The sequence below is a fragment of the Cygnus olor genome, chromosome 4 (genome assembly GCF_009769625.2).
Source record: "Cygnus olor isolate bCygOlo1 chromosome 4, bCygOlo1.pri.v2, whole genome shotgun sequence".
In the NCBI taxonomy this organism is placed as follows: domain Eukaryota; kingdom Metazoa; phylum Chordata; class Aves; order Anseriformes; family Anatidae; genus Cygnus; species Cygnus olor.
In genome coordinates this window covers 53,486,996-53,503,260 of record NC_049172.1, presented here as the reverse complement: position 1 = coordinate 53,503,260, position 16,265 = coordinate 53,486,996, and the positions used below count along the sequence as shown (strand labels likewise).

At 37.8% G+C, this 16,265-nt stretch overlaps 1 protein-coding gene across 5 annotated transcripts in view; it reads right to left on the bottom strand.

Annotated features, from left to right (window-relative positions):
- The window catches only part of PDS5A (PDS5 cohesin associated factor A), a 79,242-nt gene that overhangs the window by 48,627 nt on the left and 14,350 nt on the right, over nt 1-16,265 (bottom strand). The window lies entirely within an intron of this gene.

Here is a 16,265-nt window from a genome sequence, read left to right as displayed (position 1 = left end):
AGAATCTCATCCCTCATGTAACACACTTCTAGCACTGTGGATCTACTCTTTCTGCATACTCAAAACTACATCCATATCCCTACCTATATAATGCAACAATCAACTGTACCTTGTTTCCTTACCTCTAGCACAGCTAAGAACTACTACTTCCTGGGAAATGCCAGCAGAATTGTTTATTTAAAATATGTTTCATTTCACTGGGGTCGTACAATCTCAACATAATCTGTTGGCAAAACTGAAAGTGAGAATTTAGTTTGAAGAAATAAAGAGCTGCAGGCTTAACTTTTGGAATAGGGGTCATTAAATGCCAAAGGATGGCGTCTAGGATACCAGTGTAGAACTGGAAGACGTGCCACAGATTCTTAGCATGACCTCAGTCACATTGGTCTCTGCGTCCCATGTCCCCCTGTACAAGTATCCCTAGAGTTAAAATGGTGAAGGAGAGCCATACTGCATCCTGATAGGGTTTTGTATACCCATTACACACACAGCACACATACTAAAGAGAAATAAAGAGCACACATACTATAGGAGAAAAAACAGAATAAGTCAACAGGTCAACTTTTGCCTCTAGAATACAAACAGTAACACACAAGAGGAGATTGACTATTAGAAAACCAGTAAACACCTCTTTCGTTACTGCAATCATTTTATTTCGATGTCACTTAAATGACAATAAGATTGTTCCTCCTTTACCAAACATGACACATGAAAATGTTGTCTTTCGGCTTTATTCCCTCCCTGAGTTTTGGGAATCAGTTTTAAACACAGTAGATCTTAGTAAAATGTTTGACTGCAATCTTTCCTGCATTGTTACTTAATTACTTAAAACTCCCCAATTTCTATAAATGTGTAAGTTCATTCCCTCATGAAGCAACATATAGCAACACCAAAAATTAAGGGGGGTGACAAACAAAAACCCGCAAGAACAAAGGAGAACTTAAAAGCCACTGCCCACAAAATTCCAAATTCTACCTACATTGGCCTGTTTCCCTCAAAACATCCTTAAGCTATACTTGGAAGCATTACTTGAAAGGGTAAAAACAGAACTACAAAACTATTTCACCTCCTTCTACTGACAGCACAGGTGTCCCTGTTCCAGTGTCACACACTGCCTGTCTTTTCTAGTTACTAAAAAAAAAAAAAAAAAAAAAAAAAGGATAACAGACTTCAAAATCTACCAGATTCGTTCAATAAGGAAGGTAAAAACCACCTCTTTGTCTGCTGGTGGCAGGACAAGAAATAATGGCCTTGACTTGCAGCATGGGAAGAGCCTGAATTGCACACAGGAGAACTGCAACCGTAGCTATTGTTAAGCATTGATTCAGATAACCGTATTACCGAAGGCTTTAAGAATAGGGTAGAAAAGACTAAAAGATCTGTGGATTTGGAGGCTGGTAATAAACTGTATCTGTACCATGTAAACTTGTCGCACTAGGATTCCTTCCAGTCGATAAATTTACAGATAACCTATATAAAGAATCTTTTGATCTCTCCCATAAGCCCCCATCTCCTCTCTCCATGTAGGTATCATAAGCTTCACAAGCAGAACACCCTTGTAGATTCAGAGCCCTCTGAGGTTCTCATATTCATATAACAATATGCCAAAGTCTTGCCTAAACACCTCCTCTGATATGTCAAAAAAAGACAAGGTAAGGCAGCAAGGTGCTGTTAAACAACTTTCTCATTTGGTACCAAGGATATTCTGGGATTAAAATAATCAAACTCGTCTTCAGCACTGCATTACCTGTTGGAAAACACAACAGCCTCATGGATTAATTACCCCATGGTTCTCTTGTATTCAGAAGGAACTGCCAGCAAATAGCCATAAACCTCATTCAAGTTTCCTGCAAAGCACTCCTTAATATTTCTTTTCTATTACAAAACAACACTCAGGCAGTAATTGAGCCATGGGCAAGCTGCAGTTGTTATTTAATGTACTGATCTATGTTTTCTCCATTGTTTCTTTTTAGTCCCATACCTGCCTGTATTTGTGTGTTGTCTTTTGTTTTATTATAAAGTCTTTGGTGCGTGACGTTCTGCTGATAGTGGGCACAAAACCCAAATAGAATAATGTCTTGGTCTTTATGTAAGATCCTAGTTACCAAAGCAATACAAATAAAGAATAATATGTATGGGGTATATAAAATAAATAGTATAAAACAAATAATTGAAGTAATATATGAACTCATTAAAAAGGGCTATACAACAGTTAAAAGCAAATTCTTGCTAATATCAGGCATATAAGATTCTGGGAAAAGGTAATAATATTTTTGAAGACTTGCATTTAAGTACACCCTATAGATTTGTTGGATTCTGTCATCATAGTTCAACAAAGTAATTCAGTGCATTTCTTGAACGTATGCAATTAACTGTATCTATAATCCTACATCCTAGGAGAGTACTCTCTATAGCCACGCAACTGCTGGCATTGATTAAGGTACTACACAACAGAATGGCTTCCAAACCCCTGCTAATCTACCTATGGCATTAGCTGTTAAAATAGAAGGGAAACAAACAAACAAACAAAAAAACACAGTCCATACATTAAGTACAATACGCGCTTGGCTCTTCACACTGGCTAGAAAGCCAAGAACGCACTCAAACCTTCACCAGTTACAAGGCTGGTACTCTTGTCCTCCAGCACAACTGAAAAGTTAATCAAGCAATAATCAAGAGGGCAACTTAAGTCTTCGGAAATATAAAATATGGCACATTTGATTAAATCACTTATTTGTAATAGAACTATGCACAGCATCCTGGAGCACAAAACACTTGCCTTTCTGTAGCCATCCGCTGTCTCGTTTTCTCCGGAGCTAAGACAGGAACTACCTTCCCCAGGCTTACACCACTTTAATGCAAAGTCCTGCTCTGTGACTATGGGTCATGAATACTTTCATAACAGTGAGAAACAACATGACAACATATGGTAAGTTCCTTTCTGTGTTAAGGTCTGACCAAAAAATAATAATAATTTTTATATATATGTGTGTATATATATATATGTATATATATATATATATATATATATCCAAAGGACTAAAAATTCCAAATAATTTAAAATCTTTATTATTTTTTTTAAAACATAATCTAGAAACCACTCATGTAAATAGTGACATACATAAATGCAAGATTGAAGGAATATGACAAAGCAAGTGCAAAAAATTTGAGGCTGTGATTATTTCATTGGACCACAGAGAAGAAGTACAACTGCAGACAGGAGAGATATGAATTGCTACTGCAAGACAGATTTTAGTACATTTATTTTTTTCCAAGAATATACATGACCAGTTACAGAAATTCTTCTTTACTGAAGTTGTTCATATTGTAGGTTCTCTATGAAAGCAAGCTAAGTGCCCTTGCTCTAATTGAAAAAAAAAAAGCGCAAAGCAAACAAAAACGCTCTCCAATTTCTCTTTGTATGAAGGTTTACTCTTCAAGCCTAAAATGAGTTTCAATTTCCAGAATATTTGATTTAACTATTACACAAATACTTCCCTAGCAGAATGAAGTAGTTATTTCAGAGTTAAGTGTTCGTTATTATCATACTAAGCCAGTTTTTATTCCAGGGAAAAAAAAAATGATTAAACCACAACAGGAACTCACTACTTTTTCAAATCGCAGTAGTTGCCTAACTGAAGTCTTGCCATGCAGTAGAAGCAACCCTAGCTAGAGCAGCAATATTCATTTATATAGAAACCTAACAAACTTAATAGCTCGCACCACAGACAACTGTCCTCTGTGCAGAAAGCAGGAGACAAAACAGTATTATCTGAACATATTAATGTAATATCATCCATTCTTTTCTGAACAATTAAGCACCCAATTTCCATACTAACTGCTAGCAAAGGTAAACAAAATACAGCTATTCACATTTAAGATTAAATTCATTCTGTGCTGCTCTCAATTTAGTATGTCTCCATTAAGAAAGTTATCACACACTGGCACTTCAGTTACCTTGTAAAAATAAGTGTTAAAGCTATTCTAGAAACTTTCATTATTGCTATTTTTACCATGGTACCTTGAAATTCTCACTATCAGCCTGAGATTTCACCCTCCCAGGCTCTGCAAACATGGAAGTGAAACGCTCTGGTAACACGTGAGACAGCACAGAAATGCGAACAGCTTTGTTCAGCTAGCGAGAAGGTTAAATTAACACCACTAAGTCACTCTTTACACGTTATGAACACATCGAAAATTGAAGAATTTCAAGCTTTCAGGGTGGTACTTATCCGATTACATAAAAGCACGTGCTGTGCAAGCCAATCACTCCGGGCTACCCTTTACACTGGCCGCAGAGAAATGAACAGGTATCGCCTGAACTCAAGCATGGATGTCTGATGACATCTACAGACCTCAGCTCTACTTCCCCTGAAAGTGCCTAATTCTCTCCAACTATGAACAGAGTGCAGTGTGCCTAGATGACTAAAGTAAGGTGAGATGAACTCTACCTGAAGCTTCTTCTGAGGCTGTCAGCCTTTCACAGTTGTATCGATTCTCTACAACCAGCGGTTGCCAAATCTTCTTCACTATCTGCTCATACCTGATGCAGTTTACATGCGTCCTTTTGTCAAAATCAGCATGGTAGCTTGCCCTTAAGCATCCCAGCTGCTCTTGTGCAAGACCTGTGCCTCAGACAGGAACACCAAGTTTTGCTGTTCAGTCCCTGGTTGACGTTTGTTTACCACACAAATTTAGGTGCATGGCTTACTGGATCGGAAAGCTCAGCTATCACTGGAATATACTGATCATTCCAATCACATAGGGAAGAGAGGTGCATAAACATGGAGAAAAGACAGGGCAGTCAGTGCAGATTTAAAAAAAATGACCTACAATGGTGCTTGCACAGAAGAAGCAGGCAGACCTAGGAAAGCTTTGCTGCAGTTGGCAGGGTAAACAGAACTCCAAGCTCAACACAGCATTGGGAAGATGCATGCAGGTTGCATTTGTTCTACTGTTCTTACAACAGCTCGTTTGTAGCATTGCAAAGATGTAACATTTAACTACTCTTGGAGCTAAAAAAAGGCTGGAGAAAGATGGACAGTATTTTAAAATTTCACCTTGCAATCACCAAAAGAAGAAATTTAACAATTAAGAGATTTTGACAGGACTTACTGTTACAGGAATAATATTAGACGTGTACTGCAGTACTAACATTAAACACAGATACTTAGAAGTAAAACTTGTCAAATTGGTGTGAGCTTAGCTCCCTCTTGAAGAGCATGACTGGCTCAGGGAAAGAAACCGAGAAAGTTTCTGGAATCAAAGTCCACCAAAAAGCTGAAATTTTCCATTCTGTCAGTGTCTTTCTCTCCTTACATGGTTTTAGCAATGTTATGGATGGCCTTTGCCATTAGCTATTAACAGTCAGTGATGTTCTTTGACTAAGACCAATAGTAAAATCCAGAGGTGTGTATCTATGAAAAGTACTTCTCAAAAGATACAGAATTAATGGTGCAGATTTGGGATGAGAAGTCTTGGTCTACCTCAGATACAGTTTTATCTATCAGCTGGAACCACTGGGCAAATATGGAAGCATGGAAATTACTGTATGGATAGAAACAAAACGTAAAGATCTCTAAACAGAGGGATTACGCAAATCAGGAGGAGCAGATGATTTTGGTTTCAGGATTTATAAATAACCCACAATGAAATCGCATGCTTAGTAACTGTTTGTTTGCTTTTCTTTGAAATAAATCAAATGAGAAGGGTACCACACAGGCAGAAAATAGCAAATGTTTACCTAATAATCAAGAAAGGTGATTCAGCAACAAATCCAACAGGCTGACATCAACAGAATTTCAGGATACAGACCTAACTTGGAAAGGCTAAATAAACACAGAGGTTAAGAAAAAGGCAGTAACACATGAAAAGAGAGTTACAAGGTTACTTTGCTAACCTAATAACCAACTTTCTAGACAAGGCACACCATGATGGGCAATTAGTCTGAGTGTCAAGAAGAGAATTGCATTGAACCACATGGAAATTGAGTTGGAGGAGATGGAGTTTAGTCCAACAGTGTAATTTCTCCTTAGCCATTTTCAAAAGCATTAACTTGAAAGGTCATACTGGACCTGAATGAACTCATTAGCAGAGAACGGCATTATAATTGACCCTATTTGCTATTTTCATAAACAACTGTGGCATAAGAAGTAGGAATGGAGCATAATGACAACCGACAGCTAGGGACTGGCAGTAGAGGACAGGATATTACATAAGAAGAACAGAATAACACAAATTAATCTACTAATAGTAAATAGTCATGTGTCTAGTGCTTAAAAGCAACAATTTTTTTCTATGAAGAGCTTATCAGCTGGCAACAACAGAAGAGAAAGATGAGCATTTATTAAGCAACTGTAAAGAGATTATGAGCCAACGCCAGGCTATGTGCCTGCAAACAATGAACATGCAATTGCAGGATGTGACAGGAGAGGTATTTCCAGGCAAGGAAAGGAAAAAACAGCAATACTACTCATGAAATGCTAAAAATACTAAATGATGACTTCAAACACATCACTTAAATCTGATTATCCCCACTGATGAGAACACAATTCAAACTGGGAAAGGTACAGAAGATGGCTACTAAGAAGTTTAAAAAGCCTTTTCTTATATGGGGACACTATAAGACTATGATTTGTTTTAATTTACCAAAACAGCCCAAAAAATCAGTCTTAATATGCTTTAAAGACACGAGTGCTATTTTATGCTAAGGGAAAAGACATTTACTTCCCTTTTAAATGGGTGAGTAAATATGGATAGAAATTGGCCAGAAGCATCTCCAGGCTGAGAAAGGGGACTGCTTTTTGATCACAAAGGATCCAAGCTGAAGCACCTTTGTTATGTTTTTACCACATGACAAAGTATTCCTTCTGAGAGCCCACATTTACCAGAGTCCTAGCTTGACAGAAGCAGATATACAAATTAATCAAGGCACACATGTGAACTGTAGAAAAAATGAAATGTACAGGAGCCGATGTATTTTTGTTAAGTTAGTAATGTGAAGAGTAGCACTCCCTTCTTGGTACTGTTAGTAACCCTTGAAGAAGACATTTATCTCCAATCTATGCTCTCTGACATTGCACTTTCTCTATGCTTTCTCTGAATAAGTCGGGGAAAAAAAAAAGAAGTTGCACAAAATACTACCCAAAGCATATTGTAAGCTCTTTAAGACTATTTGCTCCCTTCTTTTTATGCTGCTCCCCAAGCTAAGCCAATGACAAGGGTTTCTAGATGTGACCACAGATATGTAAGAGACGTAAGCTTATGCAGAAGCAGCAATGGCAGGCTGCCCAGCACTGCCCCTGTGACTGGGCAAACAGCGTGATCACCTCTCCTTCCACCATCTTCACCACCATCTTCATGTTAGTAAAGCAGGACATTCCGTATTATTTTACTTACATCAAGCAAATCTAACAAGAATATTTTCTAGAAGCCAAGAAACAAATGTGACCTAAGAAAAAGCAAAGCGAACTGGCTACTACTTATAGTAAAGCAATACACTAAGCAGTTCATTAATTACGTGAAGCAATTCTTTCGATACTTACTTTTTTAAAGTAAATACATAATGAATATAAACATCAGACACACATAACGTTGTAATCCAAACAGGACAAATTTTGCTACAAATGTGGGGGGAGAGAGAGAGTACAATTACCTACGTGTTCTATTTCCATAACTAAAAACAGAGCAGACTTTAGGTTCTGCTGTAAACCTAGATGATTCCTCAAGTCACACAAATGCTGAAGGTGGGAGGGGTGTTTCCCTGTAGGCAAATAAAGTATGAGAAAAATCAGATGCCTTGGTCCATAGTGTCTTTCACAGCAGAACTTAGAACATGGCATTTAAATAGTGGTGGAATGTTTTGCCCTGCAAGATGAACCACTTAACTTTGATCTCTTGATTACAGCAATGTGTACAGACCGCTGCAAGAAAAGGTTGTAAAAAAAGTATTCATTCCAAGATTATAACAGCACAAAAGGAAGTAAAATTGTGTCCTTCCTGCCCAGCAGAAGATAATCCTAGTACTGTTATCACTATATGTGATAAATCTTGTACTCTTCAGCCATGAACAAGCCCAAGGGAAAAATCACTCACAATGTGCAAAGAAAATATTCCATACCCTTCCTTATCAAAGTTAGACACAATACAACATCTTAGAACTATTTCAGGTACTATCATCAACATTTTGCTGCAGTAAGAACTGGAAGATCCAATACCATTTATATGGCATTGTCCCTTCCTCACATCATCCACTATGATATGTAATAATGATTTTTTTCTTCTCCAAGCCAAATGCTACTTTACAGCCAAGTCTATTTCTTTTGTCTTTAAGCAGAAACCACTATCCTTCACGTAAGAACATCCTGTAAATTAATTTAGAGCGACTGTCGTAACAATGAGATCTTTTTCATCTCTCCTCTGCTTTGAAAGAGACTATTTTAAACTTACAATAAAGAACTCCATCCTAACAGACCATGCTTTTGTTTGTTCTGAAGATATCACAATTGGTCATTTAGGAGAAAGCAGCTTATAATCAGTGTTAATGGCCAGGAATTTAAGAGAACTTCACTTGTAACTGACTGACCGGAGGTAAAAATAAGCTTGGAGCTGGTCTTACTTCAATAACCACCGACTGACTCTGCTGATCTGACCTCCGTCAGGAGCACCCAGCACAGCTTTTACTGCCACGCTATCTTCACTGCAGTTCTGCACATAGTGATAGGGTACGAAATACCACAGGAAGACGAAGCACAGACCGAATTTCAGGCCTGTTTGCCAAGCAGGAATCTCAGCAGTACACAGTTCACACCCCTCTCCCAGTATTTATGGTTTTGGTTCCACATGACATGGAGATCCAGTTCGGCTGCTTGCTGCCTCCACCTGCTTCTCCCTTCCCCATTGCTCACCCTGTCCTGCTGCTGGCCATGCAGTGCCACCATGTATTTTACGCTGGCCCCAACACGTGTCAGATAATTCCGTGAGGCAATGTAATTTATTGATCTGGCAGAAGACCGCAGAAAAAATCCTGGATAGTTTTGTGACAGGCATGGTTATATCTCTTGGAAGGATCTGGTATGTCCCAGGGCCAGCAGAAGGGAAGGTCCTAGGTCTTCACCTGACAGTGACACAGACTCTTAGCCTCGACAATGACAAGCATATGAAGCCTGAAACGGTAGCTGTATACACACCCTACTAATCCCCCCAAAAACTGGTATTTACCTCCATTCATTAGAAACCAACATAAGCATACAATGTGATCACTGATTATTTTTTTTGTCTCAGAAACATTCTGTAAATTCCAAAACTTGTATCTGACGCATCAATCCATTTATTCTTTTCAAATTTAATGATCTATGTCCTGGTTTTGTACCATGACCTGAGACAGCAGAACTTCCCCATCACATCTCTAGACCACTACCTTTATTTTGTTTTCCTGGTCCTTGTTATTCTCATCACTTCCTCCAAAGGGTCACTACAACTGCAGTGTCACACACAGCATCTTCACAGTTTTTAAACTAGCACAGATGCTCAATTTATATAAAGAAAGCATAATATCCATGCTGTTTACAATTCTGCTCCTTATTCAATGTCTATTCGCCTTTCTGGACAGAAGATGTTCAGTGGAAGATTTCACTGAGCAGCCTACACTGATGCATCAGTCTTCCCCAACTCAGTTCTTTAAAAATCATAAATTCACCAAACAATTCAGTTTTTTTCTTGCTATTCCTTACCTTACTTTTATTAACTAAGTCTAAAATGTTCATTGAATTCACCTCATTCACTTAAATTGACTGAAATCCTCACAGAAACATGAATTTTGGGACCAACCAAACCAAACTCATCCCACCGTGCTTCCAGTTTCCCAAAGAGCTACAGAAAGGTATCAAGCATGCAGAGTACTAGGTAACCTTAGTACACTGTACGGTTGGTCATTAACAAAAAATATTTCCTTAAATCTATTTCTTGTTTACAGAGAGCTTTTGAAGCATGATAATACTTGGCTATTCAACCCAAGACCTTTTAAAGTAATTCATTTTAAGAAACGTTGAGAAATACTGCTAGTTCATCCTTACCATATTGAAATCCTTCAAGTATTTTATCCTAGTTTTAAAACTCTTTTGCCCAATTTGCTATGACAGCAGTAGATTAAATCACAAGTTTTAAATGTGTGTATATTTCTTCTCAAATAATGGGAAGTAAGGGACAATGGACGTATTTATCAGCACATTATCCTTCATGCTCATGCTGCTCACCACCTCTGAGACATCTATGATTTGAGTGTGGTGCAGCAGCACCAGTTTTATTTATTTACTTTGTCAAGCAATTCAGTCCTTAGCAGTATCTAGTCTTTATTAGTGGAAAGATTTGGAATACGATTCTTTCCAGCTTTCCCTGCCAAAGCCTAACAATTGTTTAAGTACTCTAAAGAAGGTTAAGATTTTCATAAATTAAAACACTGAAAGTCTTCTAAGATGTCAGAAACTTTGCCTCCACATAACAAAAGAGTATTTGCAGAGGGACTAAAAAGAGACTGTTCTTTAAACATTCTAATGATAATTCAAGACATCATCAGTTACAAGCATTTCATTAAATGGTCCTTTTCCCCTAGGTACACTAGCAAGTGTTATATATGGCTGGGGCAAAACCAAAACGTTCTTAAAAGCATATTCCCCACGGTGAAGGAGTTTCTATTTCCATATGAAGTTTCCCAAGTACTTTGATAATAGCCTCCAGATGTGAAAGAGAGGATTCTTTATAACCAACTCATTGCTGTGTGATAATTCATTTCCTCTTCCAGAGGACAGAAGGTAGTGTTGGACAAGAAAAACAAAAGCATTTTAATTTCTATTGTGAATTGACTGCGAGGGTTCATTTCGAAGTGAATATTTAGACTCAATTCTCACAACAAAATCAACTTATAGACTTTGACACCAAAACAAAACTAGAGAGCTACACTTACAGTACTAGTGATGTTTTTAAGGAATATATCCATGACTATTTCTACACCACAGTGCAGGTACATTCCATGGTGCATCATATAGTCTTCCCCACCCAGCTATCCAGAAAGAGGATGCATAAAGCACGTCATGCTCTTTCCTGCTTGTGTTCTGACACAACAAATAAATAAGGCAAAAAAATATATATATTTTCTAAGAATATACGGTTCTTTTATTTCCACAATCTTATAAAATATGGTGAATTGAAAATTTACTGTACCTACTGAAGCAGAAAATTATGCAAAATATTTGTACCTTGATCTTCGGCTCAGATTACACAGTCTGCAACAGCAGCAGAAAAAAGAAATTAAAAGTTCTTTCATGGAACTTGTTCAGTGATTGGCAATTACACGTAATACCGTCATATTCAGTAGCACACAAAGGTGTGAAGGTGAGCAAGAAAACATTCTTCAGCTGTGACATTCATTTTCTGGTTTCTTTAGGAGGCAAATTGCACTGAGCCTGAATGAACATTTGGAGCTAAATGATGCAGTGCCCTAGCGTGAACCTATACCTGGTGATAAAACTGTCTTGAAGAATTTTGTCTGTGTGCCTGTTATCTGCTGGAGCCTCAATAAAGGACTCTTATTTTAACAGAGGTTATCTAGAATGCAGATGATGGGTTTCCATTCCCATGTGAAATGGCTGAACAAAAATAAAAATTGCCGAACTGTAAAAAGTTGGTATTTCACAATCAAGACTTATACTACAAATCAGAAACAGCACCAAACCCAAGCCCATGGCACTTAAAAGCAGAATCTGCTAACCAGAACTCACTGCCTGAAAGGGGCGTTCCTGCTCATCGTGTTGCTGCAAACGTCAGCCAGCAGCCGGTGAGCATAGCGGCTCTTGCACGTATCAAACCACAGATGCTTCTGCGAAGAATTTCTATTCAGATAAATTATTCCCCAATGAAGTACTATTTTACCAGAAAACTCTGGTACCCCATGAGCATTATAATCTATATTATTAGGGAAAAAAACAATATTTAGGCAGCCATCAAGCTCAAAATGGAGTATTTTATTACTCTAAAATAGACTGAAGGCAAAAATGAAGAAGTTTGCTTACCATGTGGTGGGATCATTTTATTTTTTTGGTAGCCTCATGAAAAAGATAAAGTTTCTGGAAATTCTGAAAGCACTGGAAAAAACAACGTTGCATGAATAGAGAACTGAAACATATCCGCAGTAGTTTCCTAGCTGTACGTCTTATTTAAGTCTTTACGAGGAGTGAGGAAAAAAAGTATGTGTAATTACTGCATGGAAACTGTTGTATTGGTAGAATTTATTAAATCCATTTAAATTGTTTTACTCTGAATAATGACAGATATCCCTAGTCATAAAGGCTGATTTCTGATATATATATATATTGAAAGAATAAAAGATGTTTAAAAGTTTTCCTTTCTTAAAATTTTTTAAACCCCCTCCCCTCACCCACCCTAGAAAAGCACCGCCATTGCTGATATAACGATATGAAAGTCCATCACATAGTACTCAGAAACAGGACGATGCTAAACACAGAATTCCATTTCTAAGAAACAAGGCTGCAAAACGAATATGACATCCCTATGTGTTTTATTACTATGTAGGTAGCAAAATGTAATGTGAAACATCTACTATAAATTCAACTTTTATAGAATACTGCCATCATAATTGCCAATATTGAAAGTGTGGAAATATTTCAAATGGAATATAATATTTTGGAGGACTTTACATGACAATATTTAAAGTGTTATTACTAATGGTTTTTCTCTTCATTTTATGATGCACTATTTTACACAAGAACCTAGATTTTTCCATTAGGAGTATGGGAATGAGGTGCATTTGCATATCTAAGGAGAAAATAAACGGAAAAGTTAGGAGACAGAGGGAAAGAGATAGAAAAGAGAAAAAAGGGAGCCTTGCCCACTCATGTCTCTGTCTCAAATCTATTTTTATTTATTGGATCTTGATGTCAATACCCCATCACCAGGCACAAGGCTAAATTTTCACTTAGTTCAGATTGCTAAACATATTAATTATATTTTCAAGCTGAATAGTTATCTTAAGCTCATTAAAAATTGTCCTCCCCAATCCAATTCAGATAATTGGTTCCCAAAACCAAAACTTTTTTTTTCCAAGAAAATAAAATAATAATAATAATTTTAAAAAAATCAACTTTTACAGAGCTCTACTACACCGTCCTGCATTAGCAATACTATCTTAGAGGACAGTATGTTACCTCCCAGTGTTGTGGTGTTTTTGTTTATTTTCCGCAGTTATTGTAATTTCAGGCTAATAACTCCTTGTCTGGGAGCTCTTCACTAATATTTTGAGAACTGTAGGTAACTCCTGATTCTTTCCATGCGAGTTCTGCAACCATTCTGCTTATCTGTTCTGTCAATTTTTTTTTGCCTTGTGGCTAGCTAGAATATGCCAGTAATTGCTGTACCTGTCCCTCAACATTCCTCATACGCAATCGCAGTTTTATAGCTGCTGATTTTACTGAGATAAGTAGCAAGCAATACACCAGAAACAGAATATTACTGCAAGGATTCCCTTTGGTAGAAGGCTTTCAAAACATGTCTAACTTTTTCAAGTTACAATTAAGGAGTCCTCTTGTACTAAAATTTTCTGGGAATTATGTGAAAAACACTGATGTCCCAAAAATCAGTGACCACTACAATTTTCTTTTTTTCCCAAAACCAAACTTCAGATGAAGGTATCATAGCGTGACCGTTCCCATTACAGTACTTTCCCATTTTAACCTCCACATTTGCTTCTGCTTCATTTCGAAGCTCTCCAACTAGTGTTACCATTTCATTATCTACGCAAAGATACATTCTGGCATATACCATACAAGAACGAACTGGAGTCACACAAACTTCTCACATTACAAAGGCTAAAAGGTCATTGCATACAATTTGTGAAATTTTCCTGCTTGAAAAAATAATACACCAGAAAAGTTTGGTTGCATAATTAACCATGCTGAATTTAGATTAAAATAACATTTGTCTAAGCTATGCTGCTGAAATCAGCAATCTGCAAGTACTAAACACCATTTAAGCAGGTAGCAGCAATGTTCTCATAAAGAATGACTGAAATAGAAAATATCAAAAAATTTTGAGAGGCGCACCACACTTAAAAAAGCACTTGAGAAAGAGTAGTTTTGTATTTTCAAAATGTTCATATTTCATGTGTACCCAGAAAATCTTTCATCTTATCCAAGACAAAATTTGAGAAAGGTCAACCCTGAAAGTACAAAACAACGTAAGATTTGACCTGTTTCCTGAGGTTATAGCACTATTGATATTTTGCCTTTTGTTTCTTTAAAATTACTTTAACGTCTACTTTGAACAATGTTAGAAAACAAATATATGTTTCTTAAATTAATTTTAGAGTTTTTAAGAGGCCCATAGTACATGTTTGCCACTGTTATGTCTTAAAACAGTGCTCAAATTGCAGCAGTGAGTGCTTAACTTGTGCCTTCACTTGAAATAGTGGAAAGATGAAGATCAGACACCTGAAACGATACTAACATGTACCCCGGGCATGAACATAAGTTTGGTACCCATGGGCAGAGGATTTGGTCATTTCACAAACATCTGCATCTGCGACAAAGAGACACTGACAGCGACTAAGAGAAATCTGAGAAGCTTGCAGAGAAGGCAGCAAGCCTCAGCCTCAAGCATAATTGCCCAGAAAACATAAGAAAGTGCACGCTTCGTCAAGTGTACTGGCTTAAAGTAGCCTGAAGCTACAAGCAAAATTAATGCCTCATTGTTTAAAAATGATCTTTGTTTTGTTTCCCCGACTCAAAAATTGAACAGAGAACCAACTTCATTTGCTCAGCTGCGGTGACCTCAGAATAGCAGCCCGCATGCATGTGCTGGATATCCAAAAAGCAATTAAAACACAGAAGTTATAAAAAACACTGACTGGGAAACTGAAAAGATGAGGGGAAGAGTTATTCACAAGAAGATGCAACAGTTCTCTCTCACATACAAACTCTACAGGAAAATGATAACTAATTGACCAGGCGATGGTTAAAATCAATCATTTGATCTTTCCTAAGCATACCCAAGACATTTTTAAAGCCCAGAATTTAACTTTTTATAACTAAAAATCTTCTGGCCTGTATAGTAATTGCCTGCAGAGCCTGAATCCCACGTATACTTCTTAGCCTTGCATACAGAGTACTTAAAGTCCCATTCCTTTAGCTACTCTTCAAAAGCTAAGACACAATGAAACTCAGCGCTTTCATTCGTATTGTATATATTTTGTCATTGCTGCAGATTTCTTTTTTAATCACCTTCACGATCATAGCATGCAGGTCAATAGCATCCTGCAACAGTTTAAGCAAAAACTGTGGGATGCACCTTGCTGTTTGTTTCCCCACCTTCCCACCCTACAGAGAAAAACAAGGCAGTGTATTGTTTCATTCTGCTTTGTTGTTCTTAACTCAAAGTCAGAACATTCTGCAATGCATCTGCATAGCATGACAGGAAGGATTTAGAAGTGCACCTTGGCCTACAGATCGTAGAGTTTTGCAACAGTCTCTAATAGCTGCAGGACTTAATTTAAAAGCCTAAAAATGCTGATGGCTGAGATTTATGATCAGGGAACAAAAGCTATCAACTATAATCTTCAGTGCCTAAAACTCGGGCATTGAGCAGAAGCCATTTAGCGCCCTCAAGAAAAGGGCTGAGACCTAATGTTCGATGATTAACTTCATGGGAGGAGACAAGAAGTTGTGGCCCAAGTAAGTCACATTGAGGAAAACGTTTCATTATTTCTATTACCTATTCCCCAAATACGTCTACATTCGTGATGAGATTAATCACAGAACTCCAGGCCAGATGTTGAGAGCAGACCTAATAACCAAACCAAGGAGAGGGCTCAAACTCCCTGCCAAGTAGAGAGGCCAGGAGGTGTTACTCCCCTATAGGACTCTTGGCACTTTCCTCACTAGTGCTAAGTGCAGCCCTGTACTAAGGACAGAAAAGAAACAAGTACTACATGGAAACATCCAGCAAAAGACACGAAAGGACGCAGAAAGCTACGTCCTGCTGCCCACCTGAACCCGCTGCCTTGCTCAGCTTTAACTTGTCTTTTGCCAGAGCTGTGATTGCTCACCTACAAGGTTACGTCGGTAGTGGTGAAGTCGGGTGGTAGCACACAGACCAGGTTGTGGGCCATCTGTACCCGGCTGACACCGAGCCCGCAGCATCTGGTTTGAATTTGCTTAGGAGCTGCTTTTACACGTCAAAAGGAAGACTTCAGAAAAGAG